Source organism: Lemur catta, chromosome 18, assembly GCF_020740605.2.
Source record: "Lemur catta isolate mLemCat1 chromosome 18, mLemCat1.pri, whole genome shotgun sequence".
Lineage (NCBI taxonomy): Eukaryota > Metazoa > Chordata > Mammalia > Primates > Lemuridae > Lemur > Lemur catta.
The window spans coordinates 27,637,803-27,658,574 of NC_059145.1; the positions used below are offsets into that span (position 1 = coordinate 27,637,803).

The window sequence follows — 20,772 nt, forward strand, 5'->3', positions numbered from 1 at the left end:
TGCTCTGCCCCCTGACATTTCCCTTGGCTGCCTCCTTGATATTCAGGTGCCTGCTCAAACATCTGCTGGGAGTGCTTGTTGCTGCATTGATCTAAATCAAGTAGCTCCTTCCTTAGACATTCTCTATCACATCACCTTGTTTAATGTCATTCATAGCACCCATCACCAAGTAGAGCTCTCTTGGTAATGAATTTGGTTGCTTGTTTTGTCCTGTCTCCACAGCCCCCTCAGCTCTGAATATCGTATCTCCATGATGGAGGGGATCTTGGTTTTCTTTTTCTCTGTGCATCCCAAATGCCTGACATTTTTAGGCACTCAGTACATATTACTTGGATAAATGAATATACATTCTCAATCCTGTAAAATGACCAATAGATCCTAATTCTATTGAACTTTTATAACTTCTGTTTGGTAAGTTCTATCAGGATAGCATCCAGGCTCAATATATTACTTGATAGAGACAAATATTATGTTTGGGCAATACTTTCTGCTCAGTAAATGACACCTAAGGAAGATGTGTTATATCCAATATAGTAGCTTGTGTTGTGAACTAGAACTAAGTGGTGAACTGTAATTTCATATAGGAGCCAAAATTCTTTTTCAGAAATGACTATTAGGGAGGCCTTTGAAAATAGACATGACTGAGGCTTATGCCTGACCAGAAAGTGTCATTTAGAAAATTATCTATTAAAGTAACAGTGGTGAGAAAGCCATTGATGAACCTGGTAACTTCCAACTTATGATTAGGAAGTATTTTTCTTACTAGGCAAAACTGGATCCCTTTAACACAAATTTGTTGTGCACATCTTCTTCCAATTTAGATAATAATGATAATAATAAAATAATCATAGCAATTAACATATTGGGTCATTTCTTATGTGCCAAATATTGTGTTCTGTATGCATTAGTTTAGTGCCTATAACAAGCCCTCTAACATAGGCCCTTTATTCTTCCATCCCCCTCGACGGATGGGGAAACTAATTTGTTCTAGGTCACATAGTTAGTAAATGTTGGGCCAGGGATTTAAATCTTTCTCTATTTCAGAGCCTGATTTTTTTTTTTAACTTTAAAACTGACCTGTTTATGTTAAATAATGAGGACATTAACGAGGATGAATTTTTTTCCAAAGTGAAGCTCATGGACCACTGGCATTAGAATCATTGGGGTCTCTGTTAAAAATGCATATTCCTGGGACCCCACCCAGAAACCTACGGAATTGAAATCTCTAGGTTTATGGCCCACTTGACACAGTGAAAGCAGGAAAATCCAGTCCCCCCAAGTTTCTTTTTTTCTCAGCAAGTATTCCTTTTTGTTTACTGCTTAACTTAGCAAATAACTATATACACAGTCCATTTGATTTTGCTTGTGGATACTGAACTTCCTTACAGAGAGGCTTTTTCTTAACAAACACAAAGGTGTACAGCTTCCATAACATTCAGGAAAATTGAAGCATTCATGGTGGTTAGATTGTAGAGCCTCTTTCCTGCCCTTGCCAGTGATAGTAAAATATTCCTTAATAGTTTGGTCTGTGAGAATGCTGAAAAATGAAATAGATTTAAAAGGTGATCATGTCAATTATTCTGATACAGGTGATTTTCAGATAATGTACACATTTCCTCATTTTTTAAAATGTGTCATTCATTGAACACATTTTAAACAAACAACTTTATAGTTTACACAATGGCTAGATGCTGATGATAGAGTAGGGTATAAAGAAAAGATGGGATGGTGCCTGCCCATGTTGAACTTCAAGTTTAGAGAGAAAGATGGGTTTTCTGAATGGAGCCTTAGGCTAGTCAGAGGTGGTCAAGGTAAGATTCCCTATGAAAGTAATTTTTTAAAGCTATAGCTTTAATATTGAGTAGATATTACCCAGATCAAAAGTTAAGAAAGTAAGCACAATGAAATACCACGTCACACCCACTAGAATGGCTATAATCAAAAAGATTATAAGATTGGAATAACAAATGTTGGTAAGGATGTAGGGAAATTGAAACTTTCATACATGATGGATGCAATCCACTTTGGAAAACAATCCAGCAGTTCTTTAAATATTTAAATATAGAGTTATCATATAATCCGACAATTCTACCCCTAGATATGTACCCAAGAGAAATAACATTTGTCTACACAAAAACTTGTACAAGAATGTTCATAGCAATAGTATTCATAATAGCCAAAAAATAGAAGTAACCCAGATGTCTATTAACTGATGAATGGATAAAATGAGATGTGGCGTATCCATATAGCAGAATACTATTTGTCAATAAAAATGAATGAAGTACTGATAAATGTATGACATGGATAAGCCTTGAAAACATTAAGTGAAATAAGCTGGTCATAAAAGACCACATATGATTCCATTTATATGAAATGGTCAGAAATAGGCAAATCTATGGAGACAAAAAGTAGGTTGGCATTTTCCTAGGGCTGGGGAGATAGATGGGAGAACTGGGGATGATGGCTAAATGGTATAGGATTTCTTTTTGGGATAGTGACAGCATTCTAAAACTGATGGTAATGATAAATGTACAACTCTGTGAATATGGTAAAAACCATCAAATTATACATTTTAAGTGGATGAATGTATGCAAATTATATCTCAATAAAGTTGTTAGAAAATAGCTAGGAAAGAGCATGTACCAAGCTCCTGCATAGGCAGGGGAATAACACACAAGGGACTGAAACGTGGCTTGGGGAACTGGAAGATGGCAGGAAAGGGATGGTGGTGCAGAATGAGATGGAGAAGTTGCTGAGGAGTCCCCAATGCCTTGTCAGCCAGGTTATAGATTTATGTCTTTATCTTCAGACAAAGATGGAAAGATTTTCTTAGAATAAACAACATGTAAAACAAAAACCACGTCACCTGTCACAACTATTTGGAGACATGCATGCTCACTTTCCAGGTATGGGGATGCACCCCAAGATCAGCATGTATTCAACATGCCAGTTTCCTCAGCTAACACACACATATTAGGTCTGCAATCTTTGTGTGTGGTGGGGACAGCAAGGAGGGAGAGAATAAAACAATTGATTTCTTCTATGCAATCAGCCAAACAGCATTATTTTCCCCATTGCTAACTTATTGTGTTGACTTATATTTAATTGTGCTTATCTTTACAAGGCAAAAAAAAAAAAAAAGAATTCACCATGTTGAATTTTTAGTCAAAAAAATCTGCTGTGAAATAATGGATGAAACAGCTGTATAGTTGTAGAATTTTTTGAAAGAATGAGATGTTTATATATATATTAATGACTAATTTTTATTTTTTTGGAAAATAAAGAGTGCCTAAAAAAAGAAAAAAAAATTTTGCTGTGTTTATTCATACCAATGATCTACAGCTGGGTGTTTAGCCCACCAGCCACATTGGGGTGAAATCAGGAGAAAGAGGGGAAATGGAAGTGAAGTTCTGAATTAGTGCCTACTCTGGAAAGGTGGGGGATATTTTATTTTAAAAAGAGCATGGCAGCTCAAAATAGTAACTAAGCATATGTAACTAAGCATTTTGAATGCTATACATTACTAAACCCACCCCCACACACATATCTATAAAAACAGAAAGATTCTTTAAGCACTAGTTTTATATATATGTATAAACACATATATATTTATATGTTGGGGGAGAAGAGTTTATACTCAGCATGTGTTTTGCAGCTGTAATAACTTTGGATGCAAATATTCATTCAGAACGTAAACACAGGGAAATAAAACTGTTTTATACAGATACAATATGTCAGTCTACAGAATCTGGAAGATGACGGAGCCACCTCTGATCTTGTGAGGAACTAGTCAGGAGCAACTGCTGAGGCTGCAAAAGGCACCAAATCCAATTTGTTGATTTCAAATGTCTAATTCTCTTCTTGGCTGGCCTGACTCAATCAAGAGGTGACTGAGTTTTGTTGGGTTTTACTGCATTGTGGCTGTCAACAAAAGGCCTCCATTTTAGAGTAGTTCCTTTTTTAAAAAAGAAAATTTACCAACACTTACATGGAGCCATTCAAAACATTTCACTGCTGCTTCAATTAAACAAAAGGAATTGATGAACACCCACAGGTTTTAGTTCTGTTTGTAGGACCTGTAATAATATTAAATGAAACTATCCCTTCAGGAAACTGGAGAAAGGCAAGTTGGTGTTGCTTTATTAATACCAGGTGTTTATAACAACAACCACCAACATTTTTTTCCACCTCCAGGCATTGTGCTAGGTTCTTTTTTTTTTAAACAATACATCAAGTAGGTATATATGCTACGATCTTTACCTACCTGCATCTCACTTGATGCTCCTAACTCTCTTAGGTAGGCACTATTACTATTACCATTTTTACAGGTGAGGAAACAGGCTTGGAGTGGCTATGGAGCTTGCCAGAGGTCACGTGGATAGTAGACAGCAGAGATGAGTGTTGAACGTAAGCAGATGAGGAGGAGTTTATACTAGTAACTACTGCACGTTTCTGCCTCTCTGCTTGCAAACTTACAGCATCCTTAGATTTCCAGCTGAACGTTTGTACAACACTGACCAACTCAGCTTTCCCAGGCCATCTTATCTAGTGGTAGACTGATAGTTCATACTGAATAGGATTCTCAACCAGTATTTGTTCTGCTGCTACCTTGAAGTATGTGAATTAGGCATTGTACAAGGTACCCAGCAATGATAGAGTTGAATCCCTGTAGTCTCACCAATAGAAAGTCATTAAAAACTTCCTAATTTTCAAAACTTATCCTGATTTATTCTGTTTGCCTCAGAACCTAGCAAAGGGCAAAAGAACGTGATTATGCCGTGTACTGAAATTGTGATAATCGTAGTGTGATTTTTTTTTTTTTACTGAAAGTGAGACATCTGGTAAAATACAGCACAGATTCATCTTTAGGTAACACCATACCATTATGGTCATCTGGTAATAGGACTTTTAAATTATTGATAATATCTTTCACCACATGTGGAAGAAAATAGGAAGAAAGCTCCTAACAATTCATTTGGGATGGCTCAGTGCAAGACAGTGATGATATGTCCCAAGGGCAGTGATCCAGCCCAAGAGCAAATGTGGGGAGTATCGAGGGCATTAGGGAGCCAGCTGCTGTCCTTGACTTTCTGATAACTGGAATTAAAGCGGCCAAGGGCAGATCACAGGGTGACTAGCAAATTGTGGTGCTGAGCATGTTTTCTCTTTTCCTGACTTCGTGTTTTCTATAGGCCCTGTTTCAGTCCTGTTTCCCAGTTGACAGGGACTTTAATTCTTTTGCTCCATGTTTTTCCTCTCTTCCCAATATGAAATATTGGCATTTATCTAGTTTTAGATTGGCTTTTCTTTTTATTTTTTCATTTTTAAGTTTTATTGATGCATAATTGATGTCCAATAAGTTGCACATATTTAAACTACAGAATTCAGTAAGTTTTGACACATGTATGCATCATGAAACCATCACTGTGTTCACGATTATGAACCTATTCATCGCCTGTATCCCTGCTAACAGTTATGTGTGTGTATACGCATAGTAAGTGTATTTGTGTGCAGATTTACATACACATACATACACTCCCACTTACTGAGCTTATATCATTAGCAATTTAAACCCCTACAAAATCCTGAGAATTTCTCTAGCACTTTCACACACTCTGTATCATTTTTTTTCTCCCAATAACCCTCCCCATTTTATAGATAGGGACATGGGATCTCAGCTATCTTTAAAGAATCATCAAATATGCCGTAGTTGGCACAGACAAGAGGCAAATCCAGCACGCAGGCTTGCTGATAGCCAGCTCTAATTTGTTTTACTTATGACCCAAATTTCATTTCTAAGTTTTCCAAACCACTGACATCTCCATTATGCTCAAGTCCTTCATTCATTCAATAGTGATTTATTGAACCCCATGTGCCAATCATTAGATAGAGACCCTAAGATGGGATGACAATGAGTTGTGGGGATGGGTGTGGAGGTTATCTAGGAGGTTGAAAAGGACAAACCCCTTTCTGTCACTTCCTTTGGTTCTCTTTCTGTATCTGAAGCATGGTATTTGGTGATGCTATTTAGGATGGTGATGGTGATTTCATTTCTGCTACTACTGGATGCCAATCTCCAATTGACATTTATTGAGCACATACTAGGCCAGGCCAAATGCGTTTACATATTATCCCACTTAAATCTTCAAATTTAATGAAGTAGTTATTATTAACTTATTGTATTTTTATTGTAGGAACGAGGAGATGTATTGAAGTAGGGCCTTGAAATGGAGTCCATTTGACTCTAAAACTCTTGTTCTCAGTCTCTAATGTAAACAATACAATCCTATTAATTGTTTTTATCAATTCCACATCTGCTGACTTGCATCAAGGGCCTTTCTAACCGCCTTCTAGCAGTGACCTCACTTGTCGCTTACAGTCATCTCTCCACAAGAAAGTGGCCATGGGATGAGTGTATAGAGACCGTGACCATTTGTTCCACCACTCCCTTGGCTTATGGGTGATTTCAGACTGGTTCTAATGACTCACATTGATTGGAGTCAGGTTTTCCTGTACACCACCAGCACCTTACAAGATATATTTTTATGCTGTCGTCAAAATCTGGGGAGAGAATTTGCCTTCCCAGAGTCTCAGGGTTTAGGATCTATTTGGAGTAGAAAAGGCAAAAGAGTTCAAGGCATGGATTGAGAACAGGCCTGAGAAATATGCCCATCATGGTGAGAACTGAGAGAAGGCTCCAGCAATGGGACTCAGGGTGTTTAAGTTGGAAACAAGTTTGAAGTCTTCAGCTTGCAAAGTGGAATGGAGAAAACTTTTCTAAAATGTAAGACTCACTCATGGAAGGTGACAAGGATCAGTATACCTGGGCTGCCTCTACTGAGAAAAAGAGTCATTACTAGGCTCTATCCAACATCAAAGAAATATAAAACAGTCCAGTACACAAGCAGCTCTAGGAGAGCCTCAAAGATTCTAATGAGGCTGTTTGTTCCCAGGAAGGTCAGTGGTCACTGAGATGATTCTACTTACACTCCCATCTGTTAGACCTAAGAGATGACCTCCAGCTTCCTTACCTTCGGGTAAATGGCATTGTTTGGGCAGCCAGAATCACTTTGCCCAGACATTTTCTTCCTAACCTTGGTTGAATCAAAAACAGTTTCATTTCTAAGGCTTGCAACAAGAGCATGCGTTTTCTAAAAATATTTTCTTTCAAAAGAAAACTAAGTGAAAGACAAAAATGCTATACTTTTGCTCTTAAACAAAATAGGAGTATTTCTTCCTGGTTTGGTTATGTATTAAGTGTCCTAAAGTTTATTGTCTTCATAGGAGGAAATCTTCATTACCTTTTGTCTTCTCTACTTTACCATTACAAAAGATATATATATATATATATATATATATATATATATATGTAGGTGTGTGATATATATATATATATGTATATCACACACATACACACACATATATTTAAGAAGGGTAGTAATAGCAGTCAAGCTATTACAAGGAACTTAGCTAGACATTGGAAAATGCATTCAAGGTTACTGCAAACAATACTCTTTTTCTACACTTTTAATAGCACTTACACATTTGAGGATAAGGCTGGAAAATTATTGCCCCCTCCTAGCATGTAGCTCCTATCTTCATGTGCCAGAAAGATATTTATCCAATTTACTGGAAGTGTATTGTGCTGTTAAGAAGGATCTTTTCAAATTTCACACCCCCAAGTTTGCATTTATGTAGATAGACATATCAAAATGAAAATGTAGACTCCAAGGTGACTACTAAAGAATGGTTCAGCAGAGGCCAGGGCATGATCTGGAATGGAACTTAGGAAGTAAAACTCTATCAACTTACAATGGCTTGCAAAAGGCATTGTCATGTTCACTGAGCTATGATTTATTAATTTTGGTTTCTTTAAATAGAATTTTAATAATAGAGAACTCAGATTGCTTCTACATTGTCAAATTAAAATAGATAATGAGATAGTTATCTGTATATTTCAGGGAAAATCCTTCCTTCTTGTTTTTCCTGTGTTGTGATAATCTATATATGTGAATTATGAAACAAAAACAATTCCAGAGTTGGTTTTTTAAAACAAACCTTGATTGTCCAGCTGACAACTGCTTATACATCCATTTTATTCAGTTAGTATAGAAATATTTCATGAATAAACAATTTAAAGGATTTGATTAAAAGATATTTACAACATTCAGAAAGACACAGGTAGAATAGGAAAGGGCAGCAGAAATCTGAGCTGCCCTTATGTATAGAATTTATGTCATATTGATTTTGTCAGTAATTCAGTCAAAACGTGCTATTTGTAAAAAATTCAACCAACATAGACATTTTTAAAGGGGGGAAATGTAAGTTCCTCAATAATTCAATTCCCAATATTAACCACATAAACAAATCAAAATTAAAGTCTTTAATCTATTGTTTATTACCTAATAATATGACTTGTGCATAGCTTATTTTTAAGAAAGATCTACTTTATTCTTACCAGTCATATGATGCATGTACAGGACTATGAATTATCATATTTAGGGGCTATGGTGTATAGCTACATGGTGAAGGTTATATAATAATTTTCTAAATAGCCCTCCATTGGCAAACATTTTGAATATTTCATGTTCATATTCATTTCTCTAGGTCATATTACATAACTTTATCAGATTCTCAATCGGTTTCTAACTTCTAAAAGGTTAAGATTTACTAAACTTGATCATTTTGGTGTCTGAGTGCTTTAAATGAAAGTAAAGCTGCGTTCCAAAGCTTTCTGTCAGACTATTTCATGAGCCCACATTTTGTACAACATGATAAAACTGATGACAATCCTTCCTCCTGCCCATTACGTACATCATCTACTCTCATACCTGGGGAAGACATGGAGAAGAATATTCAAGTATTAGTCCAGTTGATAAGATATTTTCAACAGTCTTCTGGCCTTAGCATACCTTCTATTTTTCTCCATTTTGTGTCCAATGGAACACGACCTTTTAACTTGTTTTTTCCCTAGTTAAAAGCCATATAAAGCAGCTCCACCAATCACCAAGTATGTGACCTTGGACAGGTCTCATGTATTTCTGAGCCTCAGCCTTCTCATCTGCAAAATGGAAGAAATAAAAGCACCTATCCTCACAGGTTCTTTTGTGATGCTCAAATGAGATAATGGAATATACCAATAATCCAATCCTTTCCTCTATTCTTTGAGCTTTAAGGAAAAAAAGAAAAAGAAAAAAATCCAAATCCTTTCAAAAAGGTAGATTTCAAAGACCTGGAAGTAGGCATATTCCATTACTATGTGGCTCTGTCAAAATCCACCTGATCAAGCAGTTATTTAGTCATTTTCTGTTATGGCTTGATGTCATTTCATTCCTCTGATAATAACTGGCCTCACTGATTGCTCGAGATAGGGAACGTAACAGAACTCTTGCTGGGTGGGAAATTCAGTATATGCATGCCAGATTATAATGAAATAAACAGTAATTGTTTATGCATATAGAACAAAATGCAATCTCCTTTAAACCACTGAAAAGATATTGCCTTGTCAAGAGGCTTTGGAATTGTGAATTTCCAATTCTTTAGTTATTAATGTCACCATAAACACAAATCCTTTTTGGAAAAAAATGCCTAAGACCCAGGAAACATTGTTCATTTTCGTTAACTGGGAACAGTTTGTTAAATATATTTATCAGCGTGGGATAGAAAAGTGCCCTTTATTGTCAGCAAATATAATGTCACCCATGTTTCCACTGCTTTGCCAGTGACTAGGGGATTAATCATACAATTTCCAAGTTGCATTTGAAACATGATATATAAGAATTCATTTTCCACTCAGCAACCAGAAATCTTTTAAAAGCATCAATCAGAGCCTTTCACTCCTCTGTGCAAAACTCTCCTCCAATGGCTTCCCCTCTCACTTGGCCATATTCAAACCCCTTAACATGGCCACAAGACTGACATCACCTGGATTTTGCCCATTTGTTTGCTGTCATCATGCCTATTGGCTTCTTTCTCTTCCTAGAACACCTCTGCCCCCATGCCCAGGGTCTTTGAATTAGCCCCCATATTCTCTAAGGTCAGCTTCATAGCTTCATTCAGGTCTCAGCTCAAATGTCACCTCCTGAGAGGCCTCCTTTGACCACCTGATGTAAGGGGTACCCCCCCACTCCTAGTCATTCTCTATCACATTCTCCAATTTTATTGCTTTTATGCCTTATTGCTGTCAGAAGTTATCCTGTTTCTTTGTGAACCTGTGTTTTGCCATCTCTCCTACTGGGCTATGTGCAGCATGAAGGCAAGGATCCTCTTTAGCTCCCTCTTTATTACTGAGCATATAGGCATCTCTGGTTCACACTAAATACTCAAGGTTTGGCAAATAAAGAAGGAAGGAAGGAAGGGATGATGGAGAAAGGACAAATCTCATTAACTTCTTTGAACAGTTATTTGTCTAGAAGCTGATCCTGCTCTTACCTTATGGAACTGCAGAAAGAGATGCCTCACCTGTTCTACCAGAGGAAAGCAAGATCGAGAGGTGAAGGCACTTGATCAAAGTCACACAGTGCAAGAACCACAACTTGAGTTTCCTGCTCCTGGTTTAGGAGACCATCCACTACTCTGCAATTGCTTTGAGGAAGAAACTCACTGGTGGCCCAGAGTGGCCTCGCCTGGAGGCTGGAACAGCCACAGGGATAAGGAGTCAAAAGTGGCAGCCATCCCTCTGGCTTCTGGGACCTGCTGGAGAAACTCCGTGGGAGCCCTCCTCCAGGTCTTCTCAGCCAGGCTCTTCCCACAGACCTTGTCCTGTGTCTCTCAGCAACACTTATGTCACTCAGTGCTGGCTTTGCCCCAGTGTGAGGACCAGGCAGATCTGGCCTTGCTGCAGCACCACCCTGCCGGCCTATGCATCATTCATTCATTTGTTCATTCCTCTGTCTCCTGTGCCCCAGACATTGTGCTAGGGACTATGGCTACCATGGAAAACAATATGGAGATGGATTCTGCTCTCAAAGTCTTTGTCCTAAGAAAAGGCAGAGGACTGAATAATCTGTTTCAATAAATGTAAATGATGGTTAAGACCAGGGATATACAACGGCCCTCAACTAATCTAGAGCACCAGCGAAGGCTTCCCAGGGGAAGTGATGTTTACGTGAAGGCTGGAGGGTTGAAGAGGAGTTAGTTAAGTATTAACTAAGCTGGGGACCTGGGGAAGGAAGGTGGAGGAGGGCTACAGGCCTGGAGGTGAGATATGTGCAATTTGAGCAACTGTTTTCTTTTAGAAAAGGGAGACATGATTGCCATAGTAACTTCATTAATCATTAATAATGATGACAGTAACAAGAGCTAGTAGATATTAATTCCTGCCTTTGGGTCAGACACTATTCTATGTGCTTTACACACCATATTTCCTTTAGTGTTTACAATAGCCTTGAGAGGTATAATCATTGTTATTCCTATTCTACAGATGAGGAAACAGGTGGAGCCAATCATATAGACCTGGTTTGTCTAGAGAGTGTCTTCCCTGTGACTCCCCATGCGTGCCTTGTGCTCACTCCTGACAGAGTGGATAATTCTTCAGCTATTCCTAGGGGCCCATCTTTTCCAGTTCCCTATGCACCTGCAGAGAAGCTGTGCAAATTTTTGGAACAGTTGATACATGGTAAACTAGTTTGTTAAAAATCCATTGGCTGGGCCGGGCACGGTGGCTCACACCTGTAATCCTAGCACTCTGGGAGGCCGAGGAGGGTGGATTGCTCGAGGTCAGGAATTCGAGACCAGCCTGAGCAAGAGCGAGACCCCGTCTCTACTAAAAATAGAAAGAAATGATCTGGCCAACTAAAAATATATATAGAAAAAATTAGTCGGGCATGGTGGCTCATGCCTGTAGTCCCAGCTGCTCGGGAGGCTGAGGCAGGAGGATTGCTTGAGCCCAGGAGTTTGAGGTTGCTGTGAGCTAGGCTGATGCCACGGCACTCACTCTAGCCCAGGCAACAGAGCGAGACTCTGTCTCAAAAAAAAAAAAAAAAAAAAGAATCCATTGGCTAAAAATCAATTTGCCAAATAATTATTTGGCCTGGATCTGTCAAGAAGAGTTAACTACAGCTGTTTTGGCAGTGTCTGAGGTTGAAGTTGCTCCTCAATTCAAAGGACAGTGAGAATGTAGATGAGTGTGTGTGAGTGTGGGGTGTGTGTGTATCGGGGTGTCACATGGAGGACCTGGCCCAGTGCAGCCAATATATTGGAAATACTTCAGAAGACAAAAACTTATCATTCAGCAAAATGATTATTTGGAAAGTTGGCTGGGAGGGAATGGCTTTCCTTCTTATTTACTTTTTATTAGAATTAACTTAGAGACCCCCAAGGCTACCCTGAATTGCCTCTAGAAAAGAATTCTTAAGGAATGACTTGACATCTTTGAAGTCATCTTCTTTTGGGATACAGAAGTGAAGCTAGCATCATTGAGAATGAGATTTGCTTTGTTCTTCAAGCTGCCCAGGAAAAGGAGTGAGATGGCTTCCTTTCCTCACCCATTCTAAAACCATGTTTGTGGTCTCAAACAAAATTCCATTATATAGGTTAAGCTCAGCCACTTCATGCTTATCCAAGCCAGTGTCCTGAACTTCTGTCTCCAAATAAATCACCCCAGTTTGGGCCCTTCTTCAGTGAAATGCAGTGTTATACAATGTCTGGCAAGGATTTGATTGGAAAGACTTTGGACTTTTTAATGAAGCCAAATGACCACTAATCTCTTTATACGAGAGTCAAAAAAAGTCTTTAAAAAGGAAAATTGTATTTAGTCATTGGAAAGATCTCAAAAAATCCAAAAACTAAAACAATAAGCAGCCTCCTTTTATTTATATGTTCAGGTCTATCTTCTATTAGTATTTTTCTTTTTGATTCACCGATTATTTAAATGGAAGAGAACAGAAGCTAAATTCAGCTTCCTCCCCTGATAACTAAAAATCAAGGTCAAAACCATGTGAACATATGCTATAAATAAATATTACAACAAGTAATGTAATATTCAAAAATTTTGTGTCACTTCCTAGAAATACTTAATGCTTTTGAAAACTCCAGATCAGAGATTCTTAAACTGTGGTTTGGAGACCCCTGGGAACATCTAAAACCCTTTGAAGAGGTCTATGAGATCAAAACTATTTTCATAATAACACTAAGATGTTATTTGTCATTTTCACTCTCACCTTCTCACAAGTATATAGTGGAGTTTTACAGAAGTGACATGATGTAGGATGTAGTCATTGTTCTGACAGTTCATGGAATGTACATTTAAACATTCTTATATTTTATAAATTTATCAGTTTTGATTTCTAATATGGTAAATATCCATGGACATAATCCACAGAAATAAAAATCTCTTTGTGATCCTTAATCATTTAAAAAAATGTAGACGGATCTTGAGACTTAACGTTTGAGAATTGCTGATCTAGACAATGAGTTTTGACTTTCTCCAAATTATTTCATTTTGCTTATGTTCATTTAAAATAATTCAGGCAATATGGGCATATAATGGCCTGATTCACCATTTTACATAGGCTTTCCTTTCATTTGGCAGATATTTATTGAGTACCTACTACATGCAAGTCATAACCTAAACAGTAGTTTTTTTGTTATTGTTGTTTTTTCTTTGTTGAGACAGAGTCTTGTTCAGTTGCCCTGGGTAGAGTGCAGTGGCATCATCACAGCTCACTGCAACCTCCACCTCCTGGGCTCAAGTGATCTTCCCGCCTCAGCCTCCCAAGTAGGTGGGACTACAGGTGCTCACCATGATACCTGGCTAATTTTTCTATTGTTAGTAGAGACAGAGTCTTGCTATTGCTCAGGCTGGTCTTGAACTCCTGATCTCAAGCGATCCTCCCACCTTGGCCTCTCAGAGTGCTAGGATTACAGGTGTGAGCCACCGCACCTGGCCTAAGCAGTAGTTTTTATTGTCATCGTCAAAGAGTGTGTACCATCTCCCTGTCCTTGTCAAACACTGAATCAAGTGTTCTTGTAGCCAAACTGGGACTGCCTAGATATTCTCTAGCCCTGTGGTCCCCAACCGCTGGGCCACGGACCGGTACCGGTCTGTGTCCTGTTAGGAACCTGGTCGCACAGCGCTGGTTGTCTGCACCGGTGACCAAGGGAAGCTTCACCTGTATTTATAGCCACACTCCATGGCTTGCATCGCCGCCTGAGCTCCACCTCCTGCCACATTAGTGGCAGCATTAGCTGCAAGAAGACAAGCTCAGGGCTCCCACTGATTCTGTGTTATGGTGAGTTGTATAATTATTTCATTATATATTACAATGTAGTAATAATAATAGAAATAAAGTACACAATACATGTAATGCCCTTGAATCATCCTGAAACCATCTCCTGCCCTCTCAGGTCTATGGAAAAATCGTCTTCCATGAAACTGGTCCCTGGTGCCAAAAAGGATGGCAACCACTGCTCTACCTAGCTGACTGTTCATGCCTGATCCAGAAAAAATGAGCTTCTAAGTCAGGTTATGAATGTTCCTGGTCTTTGACCATTTAACTTTTCTAGGTCTCTCAGGCTAGAAATAGGAAAAGAGAAGTCAGACTTAGTGCACTGGGATGGTCATTATCTCTCTATCCTTTGTCTCATGCCCAAGAGAAGTCACAGGCTGAGGCCTACGTGTGGGAAATGTGCAAGGTGAGAGCAGTGTTACTTACCTTAGTGTCCCCCGTGAAGTGGGCATCTGATGTTTTTGCTTACCTGGCAACGATTCTTTCTTTTCTGAACAGTTCCTTGATTTTCAGGTTTGACCATGAGAACTAGATCCAATCAATTATCGTGTTTTACCCCCTGGGCCTAAGGATCTAAAGCATACATATTGAATTCTTCTGTAGGATAATGAGGCCAATATAGAAAAAAACATGTGGATAAAGAGAGAAAAAGACATTCTAGTCCCTTATTGCGTCCCTAGCACCATGCCTGGCACATAGCAGGTGCTCAAAAATGTAGATTCAATTGACTGTGACCTAGCTTCCTTACAAGTGACTGGAGCATCTCAGATAAAAAGAGAGGCCCATATAACCCTTTATTTTGAGCAGGCATCAGCTACAGAAATACCCATTGGCACCTCAAAGTTTGATAAAAATCCATTTCTTCTCTCTTCTCTTATCTTTTCTCTTGTTTTGCTGCTACCTTATACCATATTTCTAGCTTTTTAATTTCATTCCAAGTGCCCTTTTGAGAAGGTAATTGCTTTATATCAGGACACTGAATATGTTACAAGATCCCAAAGAATTCTTTTCTGAAAATAATTTTGGTTTTGCATTTCTATGTTTAGCTCCTCTGGGCTCCCAAACCTTGTGAAAGAAATTTCACATGTGGCCAATCTATGCCAACACTCATGGTCTGGATTTCAAGCCAAGGAATAGGAACCAAAGTGGATTAGGCAAGTGAGTGGGAAGAGAAAGAGTTTTATAAAAGGAGGATTATAATTAGCAGGATTCAGTACTCGATAGATTTGTCTCTTTTAATCAAAGAAAAAATTCACCCGAAGTTAAGATTTCATTTGAAATCTATATAACTATTCCAGAACCCTACGTACATAAAGAAGGTTCAGTGGGTGTGATGGCCGGTGATGACTCAGGTCAGGAGAAAGGACTGGTGCATTCTGGCGTCCTGTAGAATGATTAAGGCCAATAGCTTGTAATTCTGGATGTTTTGTTGGTAGAGTTTTACAAAAAGCCATGTTAAGAAAGCTTACTTAACAAACCTAACTTCTTCCATGTGCAATTAAAGGGTTGCTTCTGAGAAATTTCAGGTAAGATTTATCTCTTGTTTATTGACAAGACTGAGTCCAAGAGCTAAAAAAGAGTTGCCGGTCCACTGACTCTCCCTTCCGCAAAGCTGCTTGCCTCTGCTCCCCTTCATTCTTCCTCTTTGTGGTGGGCAGGATAGAAGCCTCACAGCCTCATTGTCCCAGCCCATGAGCCCTGACCATTAGAGGTCATCACCCTCCCAGCTCCGATAGAAAAATCCAAATTAGGTCATGTCCATCTTGAAAGCAATCACCAAGGCCAAGGGAACAGATGCAGGTGCACTAATTAGTCAGGCTGCAATCAGGTGTCCCACGTGTGTGTGTGTGTGTGTGTGTGTGTGTGTGTAGGGGGAGTGTGTGTGTGTAGAGAGAAGGTGGAACTCCACGTGAACCTCATTGAATGGGTTCTTCACTGAAAGGAAGAGTTCTAATAGAACATAGAACACATATATTCTGTATGTGTCTCTTCCCTAGCAGATCATGTCTGGGTCTTTATCTCTGTACCTCCAATGCCAAGTTTTGCATTTTTTTGCAGTTTATGCAATGCTCAATACATATTTGTTGAGTGAACAAAGATACAGTTATACACAATTTCTATATGTCTTACTGCGTAAAAAGGATCAAGTGTGTGTACTCTCCAATGTGGACATTTTATTGAATTCACACCCATTACATTTTGGCCATTCCCACCTTCCTCTTTCCCCATCCTATGCATAGGCTCATTTCTTTTGCTGCACTTCTCCACTGAATCAATCTTAAAGTCCTGCTCAAGTGTACTTCCTCCACGAATCCCTGAGGATTAAGTGCTTCATTATCTTCCCCATCTTTGAGGACCTTGTTTTCTGCACCTTGTCTTTCAGTAGAAAAGGGTTGTTGGACCATGGCTCTGTGGTCAGACTCCTCATGTTCAAATATTCACCATTTGCTTCCTATGTCACCTTAGCACATTTCTTAATATCCTTGTCTGGAGAAGATAATCATAACAGTATCCACTGCACAAGATTACTGCAAGGATTAAAGAATAGGATATCTGTAACAAGCTCAGCACTGTGCCAGTGACTATTATTATAACTGATGAAATAAATAGCTGTGCTTCTGGAACAGTTACACGTGGTGCCCTGCACCATGCCCACTTGAGTTCGGGCAGCTCCCGTACATGTTGATAAGCCTCCTATATTCAACTCTTTTCTCTCTCTGAGAGACTTTTCTGCCCAAGAAATCTTGCTCTGCTGCAGGCAGGCACAACTGAGTGTGCGGGAGTTAATGCTTTTGGATTCAGCCCTCAAACACTGAAGGATAAAAGTCACTGGGTAAATGCCTCAGCTTCTTTGCCCTCTGATCTTAGGATTCTTGAGTGTGTTCCACAGTTTCTCAGAGGATCCCAGCAGGACTGAGCCTCAGTTGTCCACAGTGGTAATCTGCTTATTAATGCAAATTTTATGGCATTTTCCCTTCTTTGTCTCACTTCCCTTATTTCTTTGGTTGTGTCTTCTAAGATCACCTCCTGTATAAACTTCCCATTGTCTTAAGGTCTGCCTTAGGGAAACCCAAATTAAGGGAGCTCCCAGCAGTTTCCATTGTGATAGTCATTTCTTAGCATATGTTCACTTTGGGTAAGAACCATACCCTTTTTTTTTGTAGCTCTATATTGCATGGTGTGTTTTGTGGACCTACAGTCAATAACTATTTGCTGAATAACTGATATATTTTGAGAAAATTTTTAGTGTTTAGATTCTAGAGAAGGAAGTCCTGTGATATTTCTCACCACAGCTAACGAGACTAATTTTCTATTTGCATTTTTATTAGGTTCAAGTTTGGGACACACATGCACAGAAGCCTCAACTCCTTTTGGAAAATTTAGCCTAGGAACTAAAACTTGTGAAAATGAGCCATGAAGTGGGTTTATTTATACAAATAACTTCACACCTCCCTTGATGAATTTTGCTTTGCCGTGGAATCACCCATCTATTGAATGACTAGTACTAACATGTGAAGATGCCAAAATATAAACCCAAAGTTACAAAGTTGTGTATTTTCTTTTCCAGTGATGCAAAAACTTCAAACTATGAAACTGAAACAACAGATGTCCTTGTGCAGAGGTGGAAACAGAAGTGGAAAAGGAAGAGAGCGCCTTTGCTTTCCTTCAGCTAAACAAGTGGCTAGAACAAATCAGGACTCTGGTTAGATGAAGTTTCTTTCTTCTGAATACAGATGACTAGCTTCCTGTGTGTTTTATTTATGATTTACAAGCAACTTGCCATGTCCGGGGATGATTTGGCAACTATAGATTATATGAAGAATAAAATAATGTTTAAAAAAGTAACAAATATAAAGTTTTAATAATACTGTGTGAGATTCATATCGAAGATGATGTCAGTTAACAATTGCCATTATAATGCTGTAATTAACCACCTCCAAACTCGGTGATTTTAAACAACCACTATGTGTTCCTGCTGTTGGGTCTGCAGGTTGGCTGAAGTTGCTCTGTGTCACGAGTGTTCATGCTAGGGTTCAGGACGAGGGAGGTCCCTCTATGTGGAAGAAGCCTTCTCCTGCTGATGGTGGAGGCACAGGAAGGCAAGCAGAAACACATGATGCCTATGAGGCCATATCTGGAAAGTGACATACTGTCACCTCTGCCCACTTTCCATAGGCCGAAACAAGTCACCTGCCAAGCCCAAAATCAACGGGGCAAGGAAATACACTCTGTCTCAAAGAGATCAAGGCTAAGGTGGCTTTGCAAAAGACTAGTTGGGGGAAGCAGAGGGGAGGAAGAATTGTGACCCACAGTTCTTTGTGGTCACAATTAATAATATTTGTGACCAAGTCATAATATTAATTATCATTAACTGCTGTGTAATGTTCGTTATGCCCTAGCACATTGGTCTTCTGCAATTCACCAAACATATCCTCACCTTTACATTAATCATCTCTCTGCTTGCAATTATTCTTCCTATATCTCTTCTCTTGCTATAATGTAAGTTCCATGAAGAAAATTGTTAGGGTCTATTTTGTTCATGCATAGCAGTTTCTTATCCCTAGGATGCCATCAGCTGCTTGAATATGTGGATTTGTGCATCCAAAAAGTTTTACTGATCAAAATTCATTGTAAATTATTAATCCTTTTGTCTATGTGATAATCTTGTTCAGATGTTTCATACCACAGTGTGCTTAAGTTGCACGGCAGGGGAATATTGTTTTGGAAAGACAGTAGTCTGGGTAAAATTTATTCACCAGAGGCTCTACTTCCCACGGCAATAGACTCGTGATTCAACTTTTACATTTCTTAGGTTTATTGACAGCTAAGGCTAAATGTTCCAATGAAATGCTTTAGGATCCTGTAACATAGCTGGTTAATTATACAAGAATATTCCACGTGGCAAGAAGAATTTCTTGCTCTTTTTAGGAAGCTCAGCTTATCCTGGGATGCTTGAGGACTGAGTTAACAGCTCACAATCAGGAGGAAAATATTTATTCATTACAGCATTGATTTCCACAGGTAATTGGAATTCAACATATGAAAATATTTAAGGTTTAAATCCAAGACACTTTCTGTGATTAGAATATATGCTGATATCATGGAATCTTTTCACCAGAAGATGCTCTTTTGTTCACTTTTCTGTTTTTAAGCATTTATTTACTTATTTAGTAAACATTTCTAAATGCCATCAGATGCCAGGCACTGTGCCAGACCTCAAAACACAAAGATAAATGCCTCAAGAAGCTTCTACACTAATGAGAGACAGGCACACAAACAGATAATTACTTGGAGTATGATTTGGGCTGGAATAAAGATGTTTGTAATGTTCAACCAGGCCTTTGGATAAAAAGAGATCAATGTTGAACTAAGGATTCAAAAAGATTTTCTAGGAGAGGTAAAATTTGAGCCAACTCATGAAGGAAGAAGAAGAAATTTGCAGGGGAGGATAGGGCTTAGGGTGGGATAGGAAAGTGGGTAAAAGTTTGTAGACAAAGGGTAGAGTGTGTACATAGTTATAAAAATGTCTCAAAATAAAAGTCATTCCATAAATTTATCATCAGAGAAAGAGGATGACTGACCCTGATATTTCTTTTTAAATAACAGCTTTATTGAGATATAATTAACGGACCATAAAATTCACCCTTTTAAAGCATACATTTCAGTGGGTTGTAGTATATTCAATGTTTAGTGTATTCATAGAGTTTTAATATATTTAGAGTAATCTACACCACTGTCATCATAATTTTGGAACATTTTCATAGCCCCAAAAGGAAGTCTCATACCCATTAGCAATCACACCGCATTCACTCATCCCTCAGCCTGTGGAAACTACTAATTAACTTTGTTTCTGTGAATTTGCATATTCTGAAAATGTCGTATAAATGGAATCATAAAATATGTGGCCTTTCGTGACGGGGTTCTTTCACTTAGCATGATGTGTTCAAGGTTTACCCATGTTGCTGCACATGTCAATACTTCACTCCTTTCATAGTACTAAATGACATTCCACTGTATACAGATATCATGTTAAAAAAATCCATTTGTCAATTGGTAGACATTTGGGTTATTTCCATTTTTGGCTATTGTGAATAATGATACTAGGAGCACTCATGTACTGGCTTTTGTGTGGACATATATTTTCATTTCTCATATGTATATACTTCGGAATGGAATTGATAGATCGTATGGTTTAATATTAACATAGTCACTCTCACAGGGATGAGTGAGTTCTCTGTCTGTTAGTTCCTATGAGAGCTGCTTGTTAGAAAGAGTCTGGCACCTACCTCACCTCTCGCCTCCTCTCTCACCATGCCATGTGATCTCTTTGCCGACAACAGCTCCCCTTTTGCTTTCGGCTGTCACTTGAAGCAGCCTCAGACCCTCACCAGATGCAAATGCCCAATCTTGAATTTTCCAGCCACCGGAATCATGAGCCAAAGAAACCTCTTTTTTTTTTTTTTATAAACTATCCAGTCTCACGTATTAAGACAGGTTCTTATAAATATTAAATGAGAAATGCATGTAAAGATCCTAGCAGAAT

The 20,772-nt window shown here is 38.7% G+C and overlaps 1 protein-coding gene across 2 annotated transcripts in view; it reads right to left on the reverse strand.

The window, feature by feature from the left end:
• SYNPR (synaptoporin) overlaps positions 1-20,772 on the reverse strand; it is a 298,151-nt gene that overhangs the window by 56,513 nt on the left and 220,866 nt on the right. The window lies entirely within an intron of this gene.